Below are 7,772 nucleotides of genomic sequence, written 5' to 3'. Positions count from 1 at the left end.
GAGGACCGCCACAGGAAAGGAAGACCCAGAGAGAGTTACCTCTACTGCAGAGGATAAGTTCATTAGAGTTACCAGCCACATAAATTGCAGCTCAAATAAATGATTCACAGAGTTCAAGTACCAGACACATCTCAACATCTACTGTTCAGAGGAGACTGCGTGAATCAGGCCTTCATGGTCGAATTGCTGCAAAGAAACCACTTCTAAAGGAAACCAATAATAAGAAGGGACTTGCTTGGGCCAAGAAACACGAGCAATGGACATTAGACCGGTGGAAATTTGTCCTATGATTTGATGAATCCAAATTTGAGATTTTTGGTTCCAACCGCCGTATCTTTGTGAGGTTAACGGATGATCTCCACATGTGTGGTTCCCACCGTGAAGCATGGAGGAGGAGGTGCGATGGTGTGGGTGTGCTTTGCTGGTGACATTGTCAGTGATTTATTTAGAATTCAAGGCACAGTTAACCAGCATGGCTACCACAGCATTCTGCAGCAATACGCCATTCCATCTGGTTTGAACTTAGTGGGACTATCATTTGTTTTTCAACAGGACAATGACTCAACACACCTCCAGGCTGTGTAAGGGCTATTTGACCAAAGAGAGTGATGGAGTGCTGCATCAGATGACATGGCCTCCACAATCACCCGACCTCAACCCAATTGAGATGGTTTGGGATGAGTTGGACCGCAGAGTGAAGGAAAAGCAGCCAACAAGTGCTCAGCATATTTGGGAACTCCTTCAAAACTGTTGGAAAATCATTCCAGGTGAAGCTGGTTGAGAGAATGCCAAGAGTGTGCAAAGCTGTCATCAAGGCAAAGGGTGGCTGCTTTGAATAATATAAAATATGTTTTTATTTGTTTAGCACTTTTTTGGTTACTACATGATTCCATGTGTTATTTCATAGTTTTGATGTTTTCAATGTTATTCTATGATGTAGAAAATAGTAAAAAATAATGAAAAACCCTTGGTTGAGTAGGTGTGTCCAAACCTTTGACTATTACTGTACATAGTTAGATCCAATATGCTCGTTGTGACAGAATATGTCCCTTTTAGTCTGAGTCGGTTCATGAATGTGCCTCAGAATAGGCCTACAGCTCAATGGTTCCAGCTCCCTGAATGTAATAGTTTTGCATGGCTTGGTCCTTGATTAAACTGTCAAATGATTTTAACTACATGACTTTAATAATGTGAAATCGTGGACAATCTTTACTTGAGGGTGTCCTGCTTGTATCACATATGGTGGAAGCGGCAGTTTTCACAGCTGAAATCAATTCACTCTTATCCCTTTTGTAGTTCCTCTTTAGATGATGAACAGACAAATAAAAGTTGACTGAACATTTTTTGAAAGGTGTTTTTTTTTCTTATTATTTTCTTCTGACCGCTGATATCAGCACTGCTGGAGCTGGGGATAAATCTCCTCCTATTACCTGTTTTGGCACATCTGGGTCCCGTGGAGGCTAAAGTCAAACCAGTCGTCTACGGGTGATTATATAAGAAAAAGAGAGGTTATAATCACATATGGTGTGAAGAGCATGAATCCTCTGAACTTAATAATAGTAATTATAATAATATCAATAATAATAATGTTAATAATAATGATAATAATCATCTTAATAATAATAATGATAATAATAATGATAATAATCATCTTAATAATAATAATGATAATAATAATGATATAATCATCTTAATAATAATGTTAATAATAATGTTAATGATAATAATCATCTTAATAATAATAATGTTAAGGATAATAATCATCTTAATAATTATGTTAATAATAATAATGTTATTGATAATAATCATCTTAATAATGTTAATAGTAATAATGTTAATGATAATAATGTCTATAATAATGTTAATAATAGTAATGTCAATAATAATGTTAATAATAATAATGATAATAATCATCTTAATAATAATGTTAATTATAATAATAATAACAACGTTAATAATAATTTGTATAATAATGATAATAATAATGTTAATAGTAATAATAAATACATAGACAATATAAATAAGATTGATAGCTGTGGCGAATGATGGATTTTGCAGCCAATGATGGTAAATGGCCATCATGTTTTGTTAGTGCGTGTGTGTCGTAGACGGAGCTCTGCTGTCCTCCAGTGTTCATTATTGCTCAATGCAAGTCACTAATGAAGTTTTTTTTACAGGCAGCTATTGTGTAAAGAAAAAGAAAAAAACAGACACCTGTGTAATCGAGCTCCTTCTAAGTGGTTTTAATAATTCGATGTGTTATGACATTTGAGGAGGATGTTATTGATACTGAATGTAGTTCTCAGAATAGGCTATACGTGAAGTAACACAAATGATTCAATGAGTTACTGAACAAAGTGTAATGACCTACAACTATGGGGAATGTTGTACACACACAACACAACACAAAATGACACCATTCCACGATGCCTATGTAGGCTATGTAGGTGTAAGGAATTAAGCTAAACATTTCGTAGTGCTGCTGATTTAAGTGATACTGGACCATAGTAGCAGCAAATACTATTTATTTATTTATGTGTAATCCATCAACCTGCGCGACACTTCTCCTGCAACCTGTAGTTCAAGTTTTTCAACCAAAAAAAATGCCACTATACATCCTACCGTACGTGTCAATAACAGAGTAAATGCCCAAGTCATGATGAAAAGATAAATGGGATTCCACTGATTAGTTCAGTTTGAGTCATAGTTGTTCATTTATACACCACGCCTCAAATCCAAAATATATTCCATGCATTTGGGAACAAATCTTCAGCACATACAAAAGTCTAAATAAATACACCGTTACAAGTTTTTACGATGGTCTCCATCCTCTCTGATTTGATAGTAGCTGAGAACGGAAACCCTGGTTTCTGATTGGCCAAGCGGTCGTACTCTCCACCGCATGGGTTTCGTTACTAGTTACTCCAGCCACAAGTCATAAACTCCGCCTATTTCTACAATGTCTCTTCTTGAAATGTGATGTTAAACATTAATACTAACCTTAACCTTACTGCTAACCTTATGCCTAACCCTATCCTTAAATTTAGACCAAAAAGCACATTTTTGTTTTAATAAATTTTTACGATATGTCCTTTTTTACTTTGTGGATGTGCTATCTAGTGTAAACCACTGCCTTCAGTCTCATCTTTCTCCAGCTTCGCATTTGCCTGTCAACGAACGAGGTGGTCACTCTGCACTTGATGACATTTCGCATGCAATTGTTGCAGTAATATGCCCTCTAAATTATAAGGGGCAGGTAAAAAAAAATACTCTTCTTCACTCAACAATAAGCGAAGGTAAGGTGTCACGTTACTTACTAGAGAAAAAAGAAAGTCAAACCTATAGCTAACGTTACCGGTTTAAAAACGTTTAATTTAACACCCAAGCTAGCCAGCTAATAGCATTAGCTAACTAGCTAATGTGTGGCAAGACGGCAATTTGGTGATACAAAAAAATCGAAACATTGCCGCTTTTTATGTCAGTTAGTAAATATATTTTGTGTCGGATAGTTAGCCAGTTGTATTTTCATAGTCTGAACAAATTTGTTGCTAGCTGGGAGAGGCTGTAGGGACACGCCTGGTGGCAATATTTATGACGTAACGGTATGCTGAGAACGTTACGAAAATGATGCGCGCGCTTCAAGGGGGCAGAAGGCCCTGTTTTAATCCAGATGTCCACCAGATGTATATGCGTTTTATTTTGCCAGATGTCTAGCCCGCATTTTCCATACTCAACTAGTTAAAAGCGAACTTGGTGTCTGTGTTGGAGTCTGAGTTGAGTTGGAGTCTGTGTGTGTACTTCTGTTAGTACCACCGCACTGTAAATCAATGTGCACGAGTTGAAAATATTGAATGCATAGGGCACCACAGCAGTGGCGATTTTAGCATGTCAGTCTTGGTGGGGCAAACAACCTATTTTTTTTAGATGCATGCCAGCGAAGCCATTACACAACTCTAAACAATACATTAAATGCACTATAACTGTGACAAACAGTGCCCACAAACGTTTAGGTTCTACATGAAGCCGTTCCCGAGAGTGGAGCTTATGGTTGACTTGATTAATTAAATAAATATGGTTTCTATTGACTCCTTGCTGATTTGTGTACCTGGATAAGAACCACATTCTCCTTCAATAATAATGAATGTTGGCATGAGTTTTGACATTTGAACCATACACAAACATTATTACATTTATGTTCAGTAAATTCACCATATTTGTTATATAATTAACACTCAGCTGATGAGGTAGGCCTATTCGTTCAGCAATTTCCAAATGGACATCAACAGAAATTCAGATAATGTTAGTTCAGATCAATTCAGCTAGATGTTCAGGCCTTAACTTTACTCTTTAAGTCACCACAGAGAGAGAGAGAGAGAGACCCAGACTCATCGGTTAGCCTACCATTCAACGTATTTTATTAGTCCTATGTGGTCTAAAAAGGAAGGACAAAACGAACACGAGGATCCACTTTTAAGGACAATATACAGACGCACTGACAGCACATTGAGCAAACAAAACTACCCTCGCAATATCAACTGGAATTACATGGGTCTATTACTGAACTGTCTTGTTGAACACAAATATTTGAATGGGAAGAGACTGTCACTGGCAACCATGGTTACGAGGAGGGATACTATAATATAATGTTGTTGGGCCTGTAACTTACCACCCTCCTCGTGGAGAAAAGCACCTTAGGTAATTATAACACACAAAGTAAGAAACTATTAAATCCATCATTCAAACATTGCCTAAAATTATTAAGAAGATACTCATGAGATAGACCTATATAACAATGCAATATAACAATGCAGATGTACAAACTATGGCAATGGCATATATGACGATAAGCGGTTAAGAGGCTGGCCGTAATTTTGATTAAGACATGAGTGAGCTGAAATGGATGTAGCCTATATGCCCCCTGTTTGTTCAGCACTTTTGAAATTGACAACAACATTATTATTCAGAACATGGGCCGTTCTTACAGTATTCTCCCTGTACACCAAGTCAGAACCGTAGGATAAATAACGGGGGCACATAAGCAGACAATGAAAGCTCTTACGATATTAAATCATTACATATCTCTAAAACAGGCTATAGGCTACATGTGCACTACCAAGTCAGAACATTCAGCACTTTTGAAATGGACAGCGCCATAATTCAGAACATGGGCCGTTCTTACAGTATTCTGCTGAATGCTTTGGCAAAAGCCAGTGGGGATCCTAATAAAATAACCCAAAATACCAACACCATGTCAGAACAGTAGGATCAATTCTAAGAGGGAAAGGGACCCCATTCTTAGGGTGAGACACATAAGCTACTAACTGCTTACTACACAACATACACTTAGTATTACTTGCTTAGCTACAGTATACATATCTCCCCGGCATATTACATCACTTATGCAGCAGCATACTAGACATATTTATGGACTCACCATTGTTGTGCTGTGCTCACTTGAACAGGAAGTTGTCACGGTGGTCCTTCTTGTGGGCAAACTTCTCAACATCCTCTGGATGTAGTCACACTGGATTGACAGCATGGCCAATGCATTTACCCTTTGCTGGCCCATGGAGTTGCTTGTGAACATTTATCTTTTTAAGGGTGGAAAAGTTTCTCTGTGACTCGGTGGTTGTCATCGGAGTGGTGATGATGATTTTGAGAAGAGATACCGTCTCAGACAAGGCCTCCTGCAGGTTGTTCTCGTAGAGTGATTTCAATAAAGGAAGTGCTGTCTTTCCAGCTCATAATGCTGTTAGATAGTGGACAGCTCCATTTTCAGCTTCTCCTGTTTGCCCACAGGCCACAGCTTGGTAGCGCACTGGTGTGCTGCGGTGCTGAAAGGAATGTACATACTGGGGGGAAAATGAGCTGTCCACCAACTTTGCTGCAATTAAGTGGTCACTTTCAGAAAACTTCTCTTGCACATGAGCAGCGATTGTGTCGCATGCTTCCTTCATCTCGGGATGCAGTGTTAAGTTATCTCCACCGTGGTATCAACATGTCCTTTGGCCAGTGTATTAGTTTGCTCGAGAATGTTCACCTTGAAGTTAATTGCTCTGGCGATTCCTGCTCCATCAATGGTTCGTTTCTCGTTGTACAAACATCCACCTCCGGCATGACCAAGGAAAATAACTTGAGCAGTTGCAGAAATTCTTCCTTCCAAACCACTCATTGTTAAATTTGCGATTTCTGACTTGTTGTGTAATGTATATGTCCAATGGCCGATGAGAACCGAGACATTTTATCTTTAATTTCTCTTCATATGACAAGGATTGAAAAGGATTTGCCAGTAGATTGTCGACTTGATTGATGATGATGAATGTTATGTTGCTAGCTGAGATTTTGAAAGTATGATGTTGACATGATCAGTCCAATGAAAGCTACTGTAGATATAACGTGATTTGATGTCGGCAGGTAGCCTAGTGGTTAGAGCGTCGGACCAGTAACCAAAAGGTTGCTCAGATCAATTCCCCCAGCAGACAAGGCAAAAATCTGTCTTTCTGCCCCTGTTCCTAGGCTGTCATTGTACATAAGAATTTGTTCTTAACTGACTTGTCTAGTTAAATAAAGGTTCAATTAAAAAAGTATATCTGTGGCCAATGACCTTGAGCCTTCTTGGATGGGTACTTCTAATGTGGCAGAACCCAAGGGGCTAACATTTCTGAGCTCTACCCATAAGACTTGGCGGTGACTTAGTGTCCCTATGAGTGGCAGAACACTGAGCCAATCACGGCGCAACACTCTGTATTTTCTGTTGGCTTGCCCCACCACCACAGAAAGCACTGAACTAGGCTGAAACACCTGCATTTTGGAGCTGCCTTAACTTATATCTGGAAATAAGTTAATAAATATGTAATAACCCCAAATCCTAAGTATGTTTGTAATTATAGGTAACCAGATTGTGACTAAAACTAAGTTACTAAGTCGTTGTTACATTGGTGAGTAAAAACTCATGCTTGCTTCCTACCATTTTATGTAGTACGGTTTTGGAAACATAAGGAAGGTATCTTTCATATCAGCTCGAAAAAAAGGTTAAATTACTACACACCTTTATAGGGTTAGAGTTCCCACACGGCCATATTTCCATGTTACAGCGCTCGTTAACGGAAAACAGATGGAAGGCTGATTCGACTACCTGTGCTAATTAGCTATCAGTGTCTCCGAACACCTGTGTGTAAACGGAAGACGGACGCCACAAATGTGATGTCACTGAAAAAAAAAAATGGTTAAAAGTACAGTAAGTGTGTATTTTGCATTTGTGAAATGATTCACGTTTAGATTATGGATGCACGCTATATCGGTGAGCATATCAGAATCGGACGATATTAGCTAAAAATGGCAACATCGGCACCGGCCCGATGTCTAGTCAACCCCCCCAGACGTTCAGTGAATACTACGCAGAAATAAACTAAGCGCACACTTCCAACAACTAAATAAGTTCAAATCGAGTAAGAACATTTCAGCGAGACAACTCAAAGGCGAAATCTATTAACGCCAAGATAATGGAATTAATTTCCCTTGACAATCAGCAGTTCTCTGTCGTGGATGATGTTGGCTTTCGCCAACTGGTCGAGCACCTCGAGCCCCAGTACACACTACCAAGTAGGCAATATTTTTCAGATGTTGCCCTACCGGAGTTACACAGTATTGTTGAAACGCACATCCATGTGCTACTTGCTATGGGCGTCACTGCTATTAGCTTCACGACTGACATTTGGACCAGCGACGTCAGCCCCATGAGCATGCTGAGTCTGACAGCACAGTGGGTCGAC

The 7,772-nt window shown here is 39.0% G+C and overlaps 1 protein-coding gene across 1 annotated transcript in view; it reads left to right on the top strand.

Annotated features, from left to right (window-relative positions):
• Positions 1–3,142: 3,142 nt before the first annotated feature.
• Positions 3,143–7,772, top strand: part of me2 (malic enzyme 2, NAD(+)-dependent, mitochondrial) — a 28,199-nt gene continuing 23,569 nt past the window's right edge. Inside the window, exon 1 of the mRNA XM_021605213.2 lies at positions 3,143–3,296. The gene's annotated coding sequence lies outside the window, so the exon portion shown is untranslated. The remainder of the gene's footprint in view (positions 3,297–7,772) is intronic.

Source organism: Oncorhynchus mykiss, chromosome 6 (assembly GCF_013265735.2).
Source record: "Oncorhynchus mykiss isolate Arlee chromosome 6, USDA_OmykA_1.1, whole genome shotgun sequence".
Lineage (NCBI taxonomy): Eukaryota > Metazoa > Chordata > Actinopteri > Salmoniformes > Salmonidae > Oncorhynchus > Oncorhynchus mykiss.
Note: the sequence above shows the minus strand (reverse complement) of the source record. Positions and strands in the feature narration are given on the sequence as shown.